Here is an 18171-nt window from a genome sequence, read left to right on the forward strand (position 1 = left end):
CCATGCATAGAGTTTAACTGGGACAAAGGATAAGTGAGGATATAAACAATTTCCTGAAATTAGAGAAAGTTCTTGGGAAAGGTTTATTTTAAGAAACATGTGATATTGTTGAAACAAATTTGACTTGGTTTTCCTGTTGAGTTAGAGATTTTTTATTAGGATTGTTTTAGTGTATCAATAACAAATACAGTGAACAAAACTATAGAGGTTTAGTAATAAAAGTCATATAACAAAGAACTTTCTGGATGGCAAGGATTATTGGATACATCAAAAAAGGGTTTCTAACTCTTCTGCCCTAAGAAATTGCTCATTGTGTAAAAATAAACAACGACAACACATTACCTACAGGTTATAGAAGAACGGAAGAACTCAAAAGAAAGCCAAATAAATTCCATTTCATGATACATACCTGTCATATTTATGTAAAAGTTGACTATTCCTCCTACATGCTCCCCCCAATATAAAAGAAAAAAGACAAATCCAAACAAGAATTCTCTATTAAATTACACATCCATAATCCATTGAATTCAAAATGACTGAAAAAATGAAAGATTAAAATTTTGAAGTACCCTAAGAATTAATCAAAAAAATATATTATATTTAGCAAAATCCTCATGTAAAAAGATTGAAAACTACTAAGACTCCCTTCAATTCTAATATTTTGGGATTTTAATGTACATAAAGAAGTAAGATTCCTGCTTATCCTTTTCTCACATGGGTTTTTTTTTTTTTTTCCTCTCTCAGATGATACCTTTAGGTGAATATATACCTTCTGCTTACAAGTCTCTATCAAATAAGACGGTTCATTACAAGATAAACCTCAGGTGAGCAGAGAGTTGTCTGTCTTGCTGACTATCATACCCCAGCATGTAGAAGAGGGCTTGGCCACATGTTCGACATTCAATAGATATTTGCTGAGATTGACTGAATCAATAAATACTTAACCCGAATAGAGCAAGGCAATCTACTAGGAAATGATAGATGCACTTTTAATTCTAAAAGTAAAAACATGCTTAACCTAATTTAAAAGCTATGTAGGAGACTAAAGTTGAATTTTTTAATGTTTCATTTTAATACACATAAAACAGATTGAAATCTAATTATTTGCGGTTTTATAAAATTATTTTGCACTTGGTTCAAATTCAAATAGTACAGAAGGGTATACCAACACCTTGGTCCAGTCCATTCCTAGTGGTCTCTGTCTACTTTGGGTGTTTTCAAGCATTTAAAGACAGGTTTTTAAAAAATATTTGGTCCAGATCTTGTAATTGTTAACTATGGCAGGGTTCACATAATCACTTTGTTTCACTGTCATTACTGGAAAATTTTCCTATTTCATTTTCAAGAAATTGCTTGACTGCATTCCATGATTTATTTAGCCGCTTTCCCATTGATAGACATGTAAGTTTATTCCAATTTTGTCTTGTTTATGAAGCAACAAGGAAATTTACAATCTGAGTGCACTCCCTTCAGAAGTTGTCCAAGGGTTTCTCTTGGACAGATTCTAATACATGGAATTTATACATCATAAGATTTGTATATTTTATTTTATTTATTTTTTTAGATGCAAAAATAATATAATGTGATATAACTGTGGTTGAACATATGTTCAACCATATGTTCACATGGGCGCTGTATGAAGAATAGACTAGGAGAAGAGCAAGACAAAAAGCAGAGGTTCAATACACAAGGCCGTCAGTAAACATGTGAAGAATAAATGAAATTAATGAAAAAATATCTCACTAAGAAAAAAAGTAAAATTTCTGACACTTCTAGGTAATTAACATAAAAATATTAGTCAATGGACTGATTAGACACATACTTCTCTCTTAGATGCCAAAGTATTTGTAATTCATTTTTACTGTCTGTGCAGTTGTTGTTTTCAGTGTTCCAGAATCCACGGAGTAATCCGCAACATTCTAGATGGGGAAAGCCAGCCTTTTGATTAGATACCTAGCCAGTCACCCCTCTTCATCCATTCATGTTCAGTGCTTCTTTTAATTATTTATTTTATTTTGTATTGAATGAAAGATTCTTTAAATTCTATAGTACTTTATAATTTCAAAGTTTCACACAGATGATTTCATATAATCCCGTAATAACCCTTTTTTTTTAGTTCTACGCCTACATTGTCCCTCCCCGCTTCTCTCTCTCCACTGGTAACCACTAGTTTGTTTTTTATATCTGTGAGTCTGCTTCTTTTTTTGTTTTATTCACTAGTTTATTTTTTAGATTCCACATATAAGTGATATTATACAATATTTGTCTTTCATTGTCTGATTTATTTCATTTAGCATAATGCCCTCCAAGTCCATCCATGTTGCTGCAAATGGCAAAATTTCATTCATTTTTATGGCTGAGCAATATTCCATTGTGTATATATATACACATACATACCACATCTTCTTTATCCATCACCTGTTGATGGACACTTAGGTTGCTTCCATACCTTGGCAATTGTAAATAGTGTTGCAATGAACATTGGGGTACATGTATCTTTCTGAATTAGTGTTTTTGTGTTTTTGGTTATATACCCACCTGTGGAATTGCTGGGTCATATGGTAGTTCTATTTTTAGTTTTTTGAGAAACCTCCATATTGTTTTCCACAGTGGCTGCACCGATTTACATTCCCACCAACAGTGTAGGAGGGTTCACTTTTCTCCACATCCTCGTCAACATTAGTAAGTTCTGTTCTTTCTGATGACAGCCATTCTGACAGATGTGAGGTGATATCTCATTGTGGTTTCGATTTGCATTTCCCTGATGATTAGCGATGTCGAGCATCTTTTCATGTGCCTGTTGGCCATCTGCATTTCCTCTTTGGAAAAATGTCCATTCAGTTCTTCTGCCCATTTTTTAATTGGGTTGTCTGTTAGGACTTGCATATTTTAAACTGTGATAGTTATTACCAAGTTGCTTTCCAGAGTGAGAGTACCAATTTATCAGTCCCATCTGTAGTGTATGGGAGGACCAGTTTTCCCTGTTTTCTTTTTAAACAGTTGCATAGTTGTCCACTGTATATTTATAATTTTATATAATGGATTATTTTATTACTTATTTAAAAATTATTCTATTGATAGACATTTGAATTGTTCCTAATCTTTTGCTATTATAATCAATGCTGTAATGAACACCTATCAACACAGACCTCTGTATACCTATGCTAGCATATCTTACAGAAACTGCTTGAGCCAAAAAATATGTCATCTGCAATGCTACTTCTGTCATAAATCAGGTTTCCACATATGCATGAATCTGTCTTCAGGCTCCCTAGTCTAACTCCATAGACAATTCACCTATCCCTATGCAAATATATGCTGTCTTAATTACTACAACTGTATAATAAATTTTAATATATCACATATTACCTACCATATTACCAACCATACCATCAAATATTTCAGAAAAATATAAATTAATAAACACTTGTAATAAAACTGAATTTAAAAAGGAAGCAATCAGACTACAGATAGTTCAATACCCCTTTTTTCATAAAATGCAAAAACCAAGCAAAATTTAAAAGTATATTATTTTGAGTTACATCAATAGGCAATATAACTTTTCTTTTTAAGGCCAAGGATATTATGCAATCAAAACTGAGGATAGGACTTCCCTGGTGGTGCAGTGGTTAAGAATACACTTGCCAGTGCAGGGGACAAGGGTTCAAGCCCTGGTCCGGGAGGATCCCACATGCCGTGGAGCAAGTAGGCCCATGTGCCACAACTACTGAGCCTGTGCTCTAGAGCCCAGGAGCCACAACTACTGAAGCTCGCGTGCCTAGAGCCCGTGCTCCGCAACAAGAGAAGCCACGGCAATGAGAAGCCCGCGCAACCGCAATGTAAAGTAGCGCCCCCCCGTCCCCTCCCTCCAAGGGGCGAAGAAACAAAGACCCAATGCAGCCAAAAATAAATAATAAATTAATAAATAAATTTATTAAAAAAAAAACCCTGAGGATAGTTGTATTTGGAAGATGGAATCAGGATGAAATATGTTGATTCATTTTGGAGGTGGCTTCATGGGGGTTTGTTTTACTATTATGGTTCATAACATACATATATATATATATACACACACACACACATACATTAGATATAATAATTCAAAGTCTTTTAGAAGCCCCACCCCAAACAATCAGGAATTCAATTAAAAACAAAATTGATTTAATATCTTAGAATATATGAATGTTAGATAGAGGAGAAACTTCTCCTTTTGATAGCGTATAGCACAAACTCATAACTGCACAAACTAGCAATCAACCTGCAACTGTTGTTAAGTAACAATCCTCTGGGTTATGCATCAGAATGAATATCCTGTAATTTCTTAAAAAGCAAGGATATGTACAAGGACAAAAAAGTTTCAGAGATTTCGATTTAAACATACCAAGCACTTCCCTTCTCTTGTTTGTGTTAAAGGTCACCCTGGAACTAGAAACCATAAGATGATGGATGTACTGACTTTGGGTTTAGGTAGCTAAACTTCACATCTTTCCCCATGTCTTCCCAGAACTGTCTGAAGAGAAGAATCCATTAAATAATCAGGAGTTCAACACTTTAATGAGCAAGAAGGTGACTGACACTCTGTGAGGAAGAAGATAAATTGGGCCATTTCAGATCTAAGATTCCAATTTGGCGGGTGCTTTCTGGGCATGGTATGTAAGATCACGTCTATGAGGGGGACACTTGAGACCTTTCTCTTATAGTTCAGGGACAATTCCTCTCTCTGAAACAAGTACATCAAACTGATGTTCTTGGCGAATTCCTGAATTTCAACAGTTTCAGTTTTATTAGGCATGACCTTATTATCCTTTATTGAGGCAAGAAGAATTTTGGCAAAATATTCTTTTTGTACCCTTGAAGAGTGGGACTTAGTTCTGTTTTTGTGGCTTTCATCTCAAAGTGAATCAAAGATTTGTATTCTGTGACTTCATGCTGACAATGTTATGTCCAGAGTAGCGGCAGCAAACACTGGCTGTAGGATTTACAATCTCTTCGTAACAGTGTAGCTCTAACTGCTTTGTTTTCCCTTCTATTTACTGTTGCTTCAGCTGCTGTTCAGCTCTTTCAGATACCTGAAAAAAGAAACTGGAAATTCTGAGGCTTCTGAAAGACACCTGGGCTTTATAAATCTTTTTCTCCCTCTTTGTCATCTCTTCAGTTTGCTAGCATACTGCTGAAAACCATTTAGAAGCATACATACTACTTATTAAAAGTTAATATTAAGCTTAGGGGGTAAAAAGAAGACATGGCTTTCCAATAATTTCCTGTATTAGATTTACCTTTCCATTAGTATTTCATGCCATAGCAAAAGAAAAAGAAAAACAAAACATCTCTAGACCTTGGCTTTTATTTCCTATCACCAACGCACAATATGATGCATGGTGAACTCATACTGGTCAAGAGAGCAAAATTCAAATTCAGCTACAAAAAAAAAAAAAGGCTTATTTTAATGGGACTGTTAAGAACACTGTTTATATCCCAGAAAATCTGATACATTGTTTTTGAATATATATATGTATGTAAAATATATGTATATATATATTTAATATATATATTAAATATTAAATACACAGTACTAATTGTGATTTCAATATCTTCTGGGCTTTCACCGATAAGATATACCAGAAGATGTGAAAATATTAGGCCTACCTTTATGACTGTTACTTTTCCAACCTGCCCTCCTACATATTTTAAACTTATGCTTAAAAAGAGATATCCAGCAAATCAATTGATAGAAAATTACTCATAAACATATGTTTTATGCTTAGTAAAATGTTTAATGGATTCCATTTTCACATTCACTAACAAGCTCTTTCGTGGGCATTGAAGAAAGGTCAAGTATGATGATGCGGAACTGTAATTACTCAGGCAGATTTCCCAGTTGATATCATCACATTAGGTAAGAAGGACTATTTACCTTCTGATAAGAAGTGGAATAGTTCTTCAGTTTTTATTGCAACGCTGCCCTTTTAACAGTGCTGCTTGGGTATGAATGCCTTTATTTTTCTGACTTTATATGCATCCCCCACACATACACACACATCCTCAAGCTGTTTCATTTACATGCTTGAGATTGAGCCAATCCACTGATTGATTGGTCAATCAGCTGACCAGTAACAAAGTTAAGACTGACACTATTTGTGCATTATTGCTCTGAGCCCCCCAAAAGTATACATATAGTGGCCTTGTCCTTAAGAAGTGTATCATCTTTTTGAAGAGACATACACAATCATTAAAGAACAATTATGTGATGATATATACAATAAAGACTGAGTCCAGTGGAAGGTCAGAATGGGGGAGAGATCATTGTGGGAGAATGTAGCAGAGAAAATGTCACAGAGGTTGAGCAGGATTTGAAGAGGACTGGAACAGAGTACCAAGAGTGTCTTCTTTTTTTTAAAAAATTAATTAATTAATTAATTTATTTATTTTTGGCTGTGTTGGGTCTTCGTTTCTGTGCGAGGGCTTTCTCTAGTTGCGGCGAGCAGGGGCCACTCTTCATCGCAGTGCGCGGGCCTCTCACTATCGTGGCCTCTCGTTGAGGAGCACAGGCTCCAGACGCGCAGGCTCAGTAGTTGTGGCTCACGGGCCCAGCTGCTCTGCGGCATGTGGGATCTTCCCAGACCAGGGCTCGAACCTGTGTCCCCTGCATTAGCAGGCAGATTCTCAACCACTGTGCCACCAGGGAAGCCCCAAGAGTGTCTTCTTAAAGAGGAGCAAGATGTGGAAGAAATTCTAGGAAAGCAGATTAGCAGGAACAAAGACCGTTTAGTGACACTGAGGAAGGAGGTCCGAATTTAGTGGAGTTTAGGAGTATTCATATATTCTTTCATTCACTTATTTATTCAATATTTATTCAGTACCTACTATGTGTCAGGCACTGTTTCAGGCACTAGAGAAATATAGTGGTGAAGAAAACAATTCTCTGCTCTTATATACTTTACAGTTTACAGTTTACTTTAGTTCATATTTTAGTTTGAGGAGACAAATTAATATTCTTCAGGTGGAGATCAGTATTATAAAAAATAACGAAGTAGGGTAAAGGATTTGACAGAGACAGAGGGGACATCTTTTGGGTGGGATGATTAGAGAAAACCAACCACACCAAAGCATCAGGAAAGAAAGTTACAAGGCAGATGAAACCACAAGAGAAAAGTCCAAAATGTGGGTTCAGACTTGGCTTGAATAAGGACTGGCAATAAATAAAGAAGACAGGAGCAAAATGAGCAAGGTGATGGGGGTACTGGTAGGAGAGAAGATCAGAGAAGCAGACAGCGGCCAGAGCGGGAAGGGCGCTACAGGTCATCGGAAGACTCTGGAGAGTTTTGAGCAAGAGTGTGACCATACTCTGTGTTTGAAAAATATCACACTTGTAGGGAGTTCTCTGGTGGCCTCGTGGCTAGGACTCGGCGCTCTCACCGCCATGGCCTGGGTTCAGTCCCTGGTCGGGGCACTGAGATCCTGCAAACCGCGCAGCACGGCCACAACAACGACGACAATCACACTTGTACTGGGGACAAGAGATGGTTGGGGGGCAAGAGTAGAAGAAGAAAACCCAGTTAGGAGACTTTCGGTCTGGGGAAAATGTAAAGTTAATCAGACTGTTGGCAGTAGAGGCTTAAACAGCAGGTCAGGTTTAAAATATACTTTTAGATAGGACCAACTTGAGTTGCTGATGGATTAGAAGTATGGATGAAAGGAAAAGAGAAGTAAAAGGTGATTCTTAGAATGATGGTGCCATTTATTGAGTTATGATGAACTGGAGGGAATTTTGGAAACGCAGGATAAAAAAGGTTCCTTTTATACTTGTATATAGCTTTTGTGCTAATAATAAGCATTGTGAATTGCCAAAATGGCTATAGCACAGGTAATGTTTCTCAAGGTTTTAAACCTTGGAATTGTGTGTGTGTGTAAAGCATTCTTTGGAAAATACACCACAAATCAATTTTTCTTGAGAACTCCCCTAGACTAAAAACAAACTGTATATATAGGGAGAATATTATACTGGTTCAGTTTCTCCTTAATAAATAATCATGGAATTTTACTGGTAAGAGATTTTGAGACTGCTTAGTCTAACATCTACATTTTACAGTTGTGGAAAACTGATACACTGAGTTGTTAACAGACCAATTTCACAAACCTAATATGTCCTCCTACACTTACAAAATATACTTCTTCAAAATACATTTAAGAGTATTAGCCTGAGTTTATCTTTGCTTAATAAATCCTACTAGGTATCAAGTAGATTCTGTGCCCTCCCATTTTGACAATGGACATTTGACAACGGACAGATAAGATTCATCCCTAGAGTACCAGCACTATGACCAGAAAGGTGCTGACAACCATTCTGGGTGAGATGATATAACTATCATTTCTCTCAATGCAGCCATGACGGAAGTAGATTATGAATCAATTTTAAAACTTAATATGCATACATACTCATAATGGGCTGCTTCGTTTCATGAACAAACAATAAGGACTGACAGACTTGAAGATGATTGTTATTCTTGAGTGGTGATTATTTTTATTGTGACATCTAAACATTTTTGCTTTAAATACCACCATCTTTACCTTTATCCTGTATCCTCAAATTCTGCATTTCAGCCTAAGAAAATTTAGACTTATCTGTAATATTACTGTAGCATTAATGGAAGTTCTATAGTATCTGTCTTATTACGGGTATACCAACCATAAAGAGTTTCTCTTTTAAAACAGTCTTTATATTTTCAGATAAGTAATAAATACTCTTTTCTTTATATTTGCAGAGAAGTAAATTTGACCGCAAGAGGGATATATTGTATATAAAGCTGAAGTTGAGATAGAACATCCCCTCTCTGGGAATATAACTATGTCATTATTGTAAATCATGTTGGAAGAGACTTTGAACCAACTTGAGGATAATAGTGATATAAATACATGTTGAGAATGACTCTAACTCTAAAAGATTCAACATGATCAGGAGAGTGATTTGAACTAAGGCAGTGCCAGTTGCCTCGACCTGAACTTCTGAAAATGTAGACCTGACCTCTTTACCAAAACATTCACAGGCCATCACGGCCCATGAAGACTCTCACTCCAGAGTTCACATCTCCTATTCTCTTTGAGAAACTTTTTCAACTTTGAAATATATTTCAAGTCTATCTGACTATTTAGTTAAAAAATATCAACATATAAAGAAGTTGTGTAACTTTCCACCAAGCACAAGATGAATTACAGATGCTCTTTTAGAGTAAATGAAAAACGGGTATAAAGAGTCTTAAACCCCATTGGCCACAACTAAAGAACTGTGAGTTTTGCTTTGTTTTTGTTTTAAGATGTCTTAGGGTAAGTCAATTCTCTGTTTTTGAATCATCTAAAATAAGTTCTACATATTTGGGCAGTTCTGCTTTTTTATCCCAAACTACCATAGAATCCACTGGGAAATGGGAATACTCATTTTTGCTCTTCACTAAATCATCTGGGCAGCATAAACCAATATGTATTCCAGACCTTAATGTGCAGGCATACCACCTTGGAATACAATCTTATTCGATCTTATAAGTTAAGCAACAGCAGTTGGCCAGAAAAGGATGCACTGTGGTAGCGAGTGAATGTAGACACTAGACTTTCTAGTATAAACTTCCATATGTGAGGTTTAATAAATTTGAAAAGAATATAATTCTGGTAACAACTGCTTTACTCCTAATTCAGACAATTTCCAATACATTTTTAAACACCACAGATTTAGGAAAATTTTAGAACAAAAGAAAAGGTAACTAAAATTGTATAGTAGAATAGTAATTGCACAGTAATCCCATCTTAGGGCTCTGATCCATAAGGTTGTATTTACCTATTAATAAGTTCCATATCCTACTTTCTAGAGTTCAATGGCAAGAATTTATCTCAAATAAAAAATGGATTGATTCTGGCAAGACAGACTAACTGATTTTAATATGACATTCCACATAAAGTTTTTAATAAAATTTGTTACATGCTCCCAAACCATGAATAGCCTTGTTCTACATTTTTTTAAGACCTTGGTTAGTGCAAATATTGCAATCTATAGGATGGCCTTTTGTAAATTAAATAACATAAAAATCCCAAACAAATACTGTTAAGTAACAAATTGTTCAAGTACAACAAACACAAACTCTTGTATTTTCATCAAGTTTTAAAGATTTTAGCAATTTTTTTGTGTCAATCCAAGGAACAATATCTGCCAATTACTCTCTGTAGGACTCTTTTGTTTTGATTTTCAGCAATTTAAATTTCACCTCATTTTGAAGTAGGAGAAAGAATTACATGACCTCTTGGGTTCTTGTCTTCCTGTGCTATCTTAAAATTCTCAGATAACTGATATATTTTGCCTTTTATGTTTCAATCTACAAAAGCATGCAAAGAACTGAACACAAGGCTTATTTCTGAGCTCTCTGCACACATATATTGAAGTTGATTTACATGGCAAAATTAACAGTCCTGGATCAAGTCTGATCTTCTCTTGTTTTGAGAACAGTGTTACTATTATTACCTGCTATGCACAGGTGAACCTCCTTATGTGTTGTATTAGTTACCAATTACTGTGTAACAAATCACCCCAAACCTAGTGGTTTAAAACAAAAAACAACAAATATTTATGGTCGCCCCACTTTTGTGGGTCAGGAAACTGGGTGCAGCCTGAGTGCCTCTCACACGTGGTCCCCATTGAGGGCTTGCGATGAAGCTGTGGCTGGGCTGCAGGAGCTCAAAGTCCCGCAGGGGAAGAAGCTGCTTCCAGGCTCACCGAGCGGCTGGCGACAGGCCTCAAAACGTCCACTTCCAACAGAGCTCACGCGAGCTTCTCCACAAGGGTGCCTAATAACACGATAGCTGGCTCTCCCAAAGCAAGCAACCGAGAGAGAATGAGAGCACGCCAAGAGAGCAAGACAGCGCCCAAGACAGAGGCCATGATCTTCTCAAAAGCCAACTTTGCTTCGGCCAGCCCAGGCTCAAGGGAAGGAAATTACATAAGTGCAGGGCATCACTGGAAAACCTCTACTGTGTATTATCTCATTTTTATTCTCCTGAAACTCTGAATGAGGCCACTAAGGCTTAGAGATGTTATGACTTGCCCAAGTGGCAGGGCCAGGATTCAAATCCAGGTGTGTATGACACTAATCTATTCTCTAAACCACAATAGTACAGTGCCTTCTCAGATAAGAACTTCAGGTATGGCTGAGGGCTTTGGCACAGTATCTGTTTTGCTATAAATATGTAGGGGTTTATTGCATTGTGTACACTTGTGCAGAAACTTGTCAAGATGCCAAAATCCCTCTAGATATCGTCCTTAAGACATGTAATTATCTTCTCTTCCTAAGAGGTAGGTTCAAGAAGGTTTCTCTTGTGTTAACATACAAATGGTTCCCTGAAAATGCAGCAGAAGCATTTAAAGAAAAACTGGCACATCAAATACATCACATATGCCTTAAAGAATCTGTAAACCTCAGTGGCTGTATATAAAAACAATTGATTACTTCTTTCTAGGTCCATAACGAAAGAAAGGGGAAATGTTCATAAAGGCACTGTGTGGGACAGACCTCACCTTGGGGTACCTCTGAGGCTTTGAGAATCTGTGCTTCTTTTCGTTTCCACTACTGAGAGAAGGGGCTACGTGCCCAAGGGGAGCTGCTCTGCAGCTAGGATGAACACCTGATTCACATTAGGAAATCCTCAGTATCCAAAATAGAACCAATGGAACAAAGAAACATTTAATCAAATGGAAGTTAGTGAGAATAGACTTTTTTCCTCTCATTTTAAATAGGGCTGCTCTTCTTCCTCATTCAGGATTTTACAGTGTGTACTTGATCACTGAAGCCTGGAAAAAACACAATACCATCTGTCTGGCACATTTTAAAACAGATTTATCCTACTGAGTGAACCAAGTGGGAAAGCACCTGTCAGTCCTCCTAAAATCCCAGCTGGATTGAGAAATGTAGGAAAACCCTAACCTTCCTCCTTGTAAGCAAGCAAAGGAGGTTTGGTTTAAATTAAGAAAGCTAAATTTGGATATTATTGCCTAAAAATGGTAATAGCACCTGCTCAAAGAGAAGATGCTGAAGAAACTTAACACTGGACACCTTCCAAACAGAAGATATGAGAAGTCAGGGATTATGGAAAAGCTTGAGAGTTCTCTCTCCAATATCCACTCTTCTTTCTTACCAATAAAATTACAGTTTAGTCCTAGGAAAAATGTGAACATCCTCCAGGCATCATTCCCTTATCGCTGCCAGGGGTAGCTAAAGAGACGTGAGTGCAAGTTACTGGGGAGGAACTCCAAAACAGCTCCTTAAAAGTGGGACAGACGCCTGTCCCGAATTTTCTTCCCTTTTTGGTTCTTGCATCTTTCCTTTTTCCTCTATCACAAATGTGTTTACTGGAGCTCCAGCTGCCATTCTATAGCGCTAATCATGTAAGCCAGTGCTAAAGATTAAAAAAGTACAAAGTCAGAAGGATCCTGAATCTTTTATGATTTTGTTAAGCTTCCGTAGCTTTAAACTGCTTACCTCTGGACTTGCTTATGCCATTGTTATTTCTAGTTTCTGTTACTAGGAGGCAAATATAAATCCCAGTGATAAAGGTACCAAGTTTACACTGTATGTGTCTACTAGTATAATAGAAACAAAAATTCACTTGAGGCTCAAAATGTTGTCAGTGAGACTGAAATTTCCACTGAATTGGAAATTTTAATTTGGGCACTGAAAAACAATTAATGGAATAAAATATCCTGTAATGGCTTAAGAGTATAAGAATGGTAAAAAATAAAAATAAAATAATCATAATGATCAGGTTATGTCCATCACCTGAACATATAGGTATGCAAGTTGCATTGGCAAGTGCCTCTTTTATTTTTTCCCCTGTTCTCTGCTAAATAGAGTATTTCATCCACAATCTAGAAGAGTGAAAAACACCTAAAAATGTTAAAAAAACATATAAAGGGGATGGATTTAAAACTACAGCAGTGAAATTTTGCCTAGGCAAACAAGTTAACTTATAATATCTGGAAAGAAACATAAAGTTCCTAATCAATTTAAAAATTATGAATATTATGGATAAAATATGATAGTTTTGTCCCCAGGAAATTCCAAGCAATTTTAACTTTGGTAAGTAGACAGGACATTGTGGCATAAATATAAATATATATTTATATTGACTCTCTATCAGCTTCACACTCATTATTTGGTGTTCATTTTCCATTCACCATGAAATTTAACAATACATACATTTTAAGTTGTCACAAACCACTTCTGGAACAAAAACGTATTTAACAAATACTTCAAGACAGAGTGAGTAGAACCAAAGACATTCTGATCTCAACTATACAGTTAGGGAACTCAATAAAATAACAGCACTAATAGCTAACACCGAAAGTGAACTTTTTATGTGCCAAGTAATGTAAGCACTCTACATGGGGCAACTCATTTAGTTCTCATAATAATCCTATGTGAAGTAGGGACTATTTTAATCTCCATTTTACAGATGAACAAAATGTGGCCAAGAAAGGTTAAAGTACTTGCCCAAGTTTATGAATCTAATAAATAGCAAAGCTCAGTTTTAATCCAGGAAATCTGATTCAAAAACCACACACTCCTAATCATATACTATACTTCTCTCACTAAGATGAAAAGTATACCTATGCTATGTTACAATGTTAAAGTTAAAAGGCTTTCCTATAAAATGGGACAATACAGTAATGGTAAACAAATGAAAGCAAGAAAAGACCAAGAATCTTCTCTTCCTTCCTTTAAAAATCTGTAGGGAATCTGCAAAGCAGAATTGGTGGCATTTTGGGTAGAAATTTCATAAATTGATGGTTTATAGCCCAGAGGCATTTGTGAGGCTGGTATAAAAGGTATTATATGACTTCTGTTTCTATTTCAATCATTTATTTTTCTTGTCAACTAAGTAACAATGATCTTCTGTATTTGCTTTTTTATACATACAAAATAAGCAAATGATTGTAAACTAGAATTCCTACAGAAATAACCATCTCAATTAATAAAAATTCCCATTTAAAATTTACATTTCTCACCTATATTTATATTTATATATTTATATTTACAGGTGAGAAAGGTTCAGAAAAATATCTGGCAAAGTAACTTAAGTGTAACCCATCTTCACCAAGCATCATTACAAATGCACTGGAACTAGGAAGTAAGATTAATGAAGGTGTGGGGATAATTTTATTAAAAAAAAGTTATCCATAAGTGCACACTGCATTTGAGATGCTCCTGAAATACCATATAAGGTAGCAACACAGTCCCAAGACATCTGCTCTTTCTCCACTACAGTGTACTGTCTGAGGATCCACTTAATTAAGGCAACACAGCCAATGCATTGTAACGTTTTCTTTTTGTGTTTTAATGTGAACAAATCCAGCCAATACACTGAAACTCTTTCTTCTTGTGTTTTAATATAAACAAATGACATTATGCAAGGGAACAGAAGGATCAAGTAATCTAAATGGTGTGTGGTAAAACAAATGCAGACTATTATCATATAGAAATTCCATGGGTATGACCTATCCAAATGACTTACCACCTCATTTACTACATAGGTATCACTATGTTTGGATGAAAAATGATAGTTTTGCTGATGTATGTCCAGATTTCTCTAAATAAAAGACACGATGGAGTTTAAAGTCTTTAGGAAATGCCAATATAGTGACTCAATATAACCATATATATTAAAAATCTGTTAAATATTAAGTATGATAAACTAAAAATCTAGTCATATTCTCTAAACAGAGGTTGGTCCTCTATTTTTCTGTGAAAATTTAGCAGTCAAAAGCTATATGGAATCAGAGGAAAGAAGCCGAGGGAATACTTCCTAACTTATTCTATGAGGCAAGCATTACCCTAATACCAAAACCAAAGACATGAAGAGAAAACTACAGACATCTCTCATGAACATAGATGAAAAAATCCTCGACAAAATATTAGCAAATCAAACCCAAAAAAGTATAAAAAGAATTATATACAATGACCAAGTGGGCTTTATCCCAAGTATGCAAGGCTAGTTCAACATTCAAAAATTAATTATGTAATCATCACATCAACAAGCTAAATAAGCAAAGTCACATGATCATATCAATAGATGCAGAAAACTGTGTGACAAAATCCAACACACTCTTATGATAAAAACTCTCAGTAGACTAGGAAGGGTGGGAACTTTCTCAACTTAACAGAGACTATCTACAAAAACCCTTGAGCTAACATCATACTTTAGGTGGTAAACTCAAAGCTTTCCCACTAAGGTCAGGTACAAGGCAAGGATGTCCCCTCTTAACCATTTTCATCATCATACTAGAAGTCCTTGCTAATGCAGTAAGACAAGAAAAGGAAATAAAAGGTATACAGATTTGAAAGGAAGATATGAAACTGTCTTTGTTTTATGATAAAGATGGCATGATTGACTCTGTAGAAAATCTTACAGAATTGACAAAAATTCTTGGAACTAGTGAGCAATTATTGCAAGTTTGCAGGATACAAGGTTAATATACAAAAGTCAATTTCTTTCCTATATAATATATATAATTATATAATAACTATATTATTATAATTATAATGTAATGTAATAATTACATTATTATATAATATAATAATGAACAAGTAGAATTTTAAATTAAACACACAATGAAATACTTCGGTATAGATGTAACAAATATGTACAAGATCAATATGAGGATGACTATAAAACTGATGGATAAAAATCAAAGAACTAAATAGGATAGATACTGCATGTTCATGGATAAGCTCAATATTGTCAAGATGTCAGTTCTTCTTAACTTACTCTAGATTCAATGCAATCCCAATCAAAATCCCAGCAAGTTATTTTGTGAATGTCAGTAAACTGATTCTAAAGTTTATATGGAGAGGCAAAAGACCCAAGAGAGCCGACTCAATATTGAAGGAGAAGAACAACGTTGGAGGACTGATGCTACCGGACTTTGACTTACTATAAAGCTACAGTAATCAAGACAGTGTGGTACTGATGAAAGAATAGACAAATAGATCAATGAACAGAATAGAAAGTCCAGAAATAGACCCCCATAAATATATCAACTGATCTCTGACAAATGAGCAAAGACAATACAATTGAGAAAAGACTGTCTTTTCAGCAAAGGCTTCTGGAACAACTGGACATCAAAGGGCAAAAAAAAAAAAGAATCTAGATACAGATCGTATTCCCTTCACAAAACTTAACTCTAAATGGATCACAGACCTAAAAGTATATTGCAAAACTATGAAACTCCTATGTGACAACATAGGAGAAAACCTAAATGACCTTGGGTATGGTGATGACTTTTTATAAACAATAATGAAGACACAATCCATGCAATAATTGATAAGCTATAATTCATTAAAATTAATGATTTCTGTCCTGTGAAAGTATCAAGAGAATGAGAAGACAAGTCACAGACTGGGAGAAAATATTTCAAAAGACATATCTGATAAAAGACTATAATTCAAATATACAATGAATTCTTAAAAATCAACAATAAGGGGGCTTCCCTGGTGGCGCAGTGGTTGAGAATCTGCCTGTCAATGCAGGGGACATGGGTTCGAGCCCTGGTCTGGGAAGATCCCACATGCCGCAGAGCAACTAGGCCCGTGAGCCACAACTACTGAGCCTGCGCGTCCGGAGCTTGTGCTCTGCAACAAGAGAGGCCGCGACAGTGAGTGGCCCGCACACCGCAATGAAGAGTGGCCCCTGCTCGCCACAACTAGAGAAAGCCCTTGCACAGAAACGAAGACCCAACACAGCCAAAAATAAATAAATAAATAAATAAATAAATAAATAAAATTAAAAAAAAATCAATAAGAAAATAACCTGATTAAAAAAATGGGTCAAAGACCTTAGCAGATACCTCACCAAAGAAGATAACTAGATGGCAAACAAACATATGAAAAGATGCTCCACATCATGTATCATCAGAGAAACACATACTGAAATGAGATACCACTACACACTTATTAGAATGACCAAAATCTGGAAAACTGACATCACCAAATGGTGGTGAGGATATGGAGCAACTCTTATTCATTGCTGGTGGGAATGCAAAATGGTACAGCCACTTTGGAAGGCAATTTGGTGGTTTCTTACAAAACTAAACATACTCTTCTCATATGGTCCAGCAATTGTGCTCCTTGGTATTTACCCAAAGGAGTTGAAAGTTTATGTCCACACAAAAACCTGAACATGGATGTTTATAGCAGCTTTCTTCATAATTGACAAAACTTGGAAGCAACTAAGATGTCCTCCAAAAAAAGAAATGAGCTATCAAATCATGAAAAGACATGGAGGAAAGTTAAATGCCTATTAACAAGAGAAAGAAGCCAATTTGTTCCTCTCTTTCTTTAAACTTTTATATTCATCCAGCGTTCCCTACCATTTTTATCCTAGTAATATATCTTATGTTTAAAACTCAATAGTGATCACTCCATTTACTTCTCTGAAATGTATATATTTAAAAATTAAGAAGACTTGCTATGATCATAAATCCATTGAGGACATATGGACACCAAGGGGGGAAAACTGCGGTGGGGTGGGGATGGTGGTGTGCTGAATTGGGCAATTGGGATTGACATGTATACACTGATGTGTATAAAATTGATGCCTAATAAGAACCTGCAGTATAAAAAAACAAACAAACAAAACAAACAAACAAAAAAAGATTGAGCTAAACTTAAAAAAAAAAATAAAATTAAATCCATTGAGCCTTTTCAGAGATTAAATTATAATTTCTGAAGTCCCTTCAATGTGAGATCATCAGAGATGACATTAATTAAGGACTGCTCAATCATAAGTCCATGATAGCATTTGATATAGTCACCCCTCCATGTAAATCATTTTTTTCACTTTCCTTTTGGGCAAACTTTTAAAACTTCACTTCCTAACAGTCTTCCCATTGCTCACTTTGCTTCAGCCATCCTGTCTTCCTAGTCCTTTCTCAAATACAACCAAGCACTCTTTCTACATACGCCCATTGCACATGGTGTTCTCTCTATCTGGAATGTCCTTCTTCTAGATAGCTGCATGACTTGATCACTCTCTACATTCACATCTCTTCTTAAATGCCACCTCAGTTCATCACTGAGGACTGCTCTCACTCACTTTAAAATAGCACCCCTACTCTTCATTTGCATCACTAACTATTGA

General features: G+C 35.8%; 1 protein-coding gene across 6 annotated transcripts in view; it reads right to left on the reverse strand.

Annotated features, from left to right (window-relative positions):
- The window catches only part of CCDC91 (coiled-coil domain containing 91), a gene marked incomplete at its 5' end in the record, with an annotated part of 407914 nt that overhangs the window by 47160 nt on the left and 342583 nt on the right, over positions 1-18171 (reverse strand). The window lies entirely within an intron of this gene.

Source organism: Balaenoptera physalus (genome assembly GCF_965194825.1).
Source record: "Balaenoptera physalus genome assembly, chromosome: 13".
NCBI classification, from domain to species: Eukaryota; Metazoa; Chordata; class Mammalia; order Artiodactyla; family Balaenopteridae; genus Balaenoptera; species Balaenoptera physalus.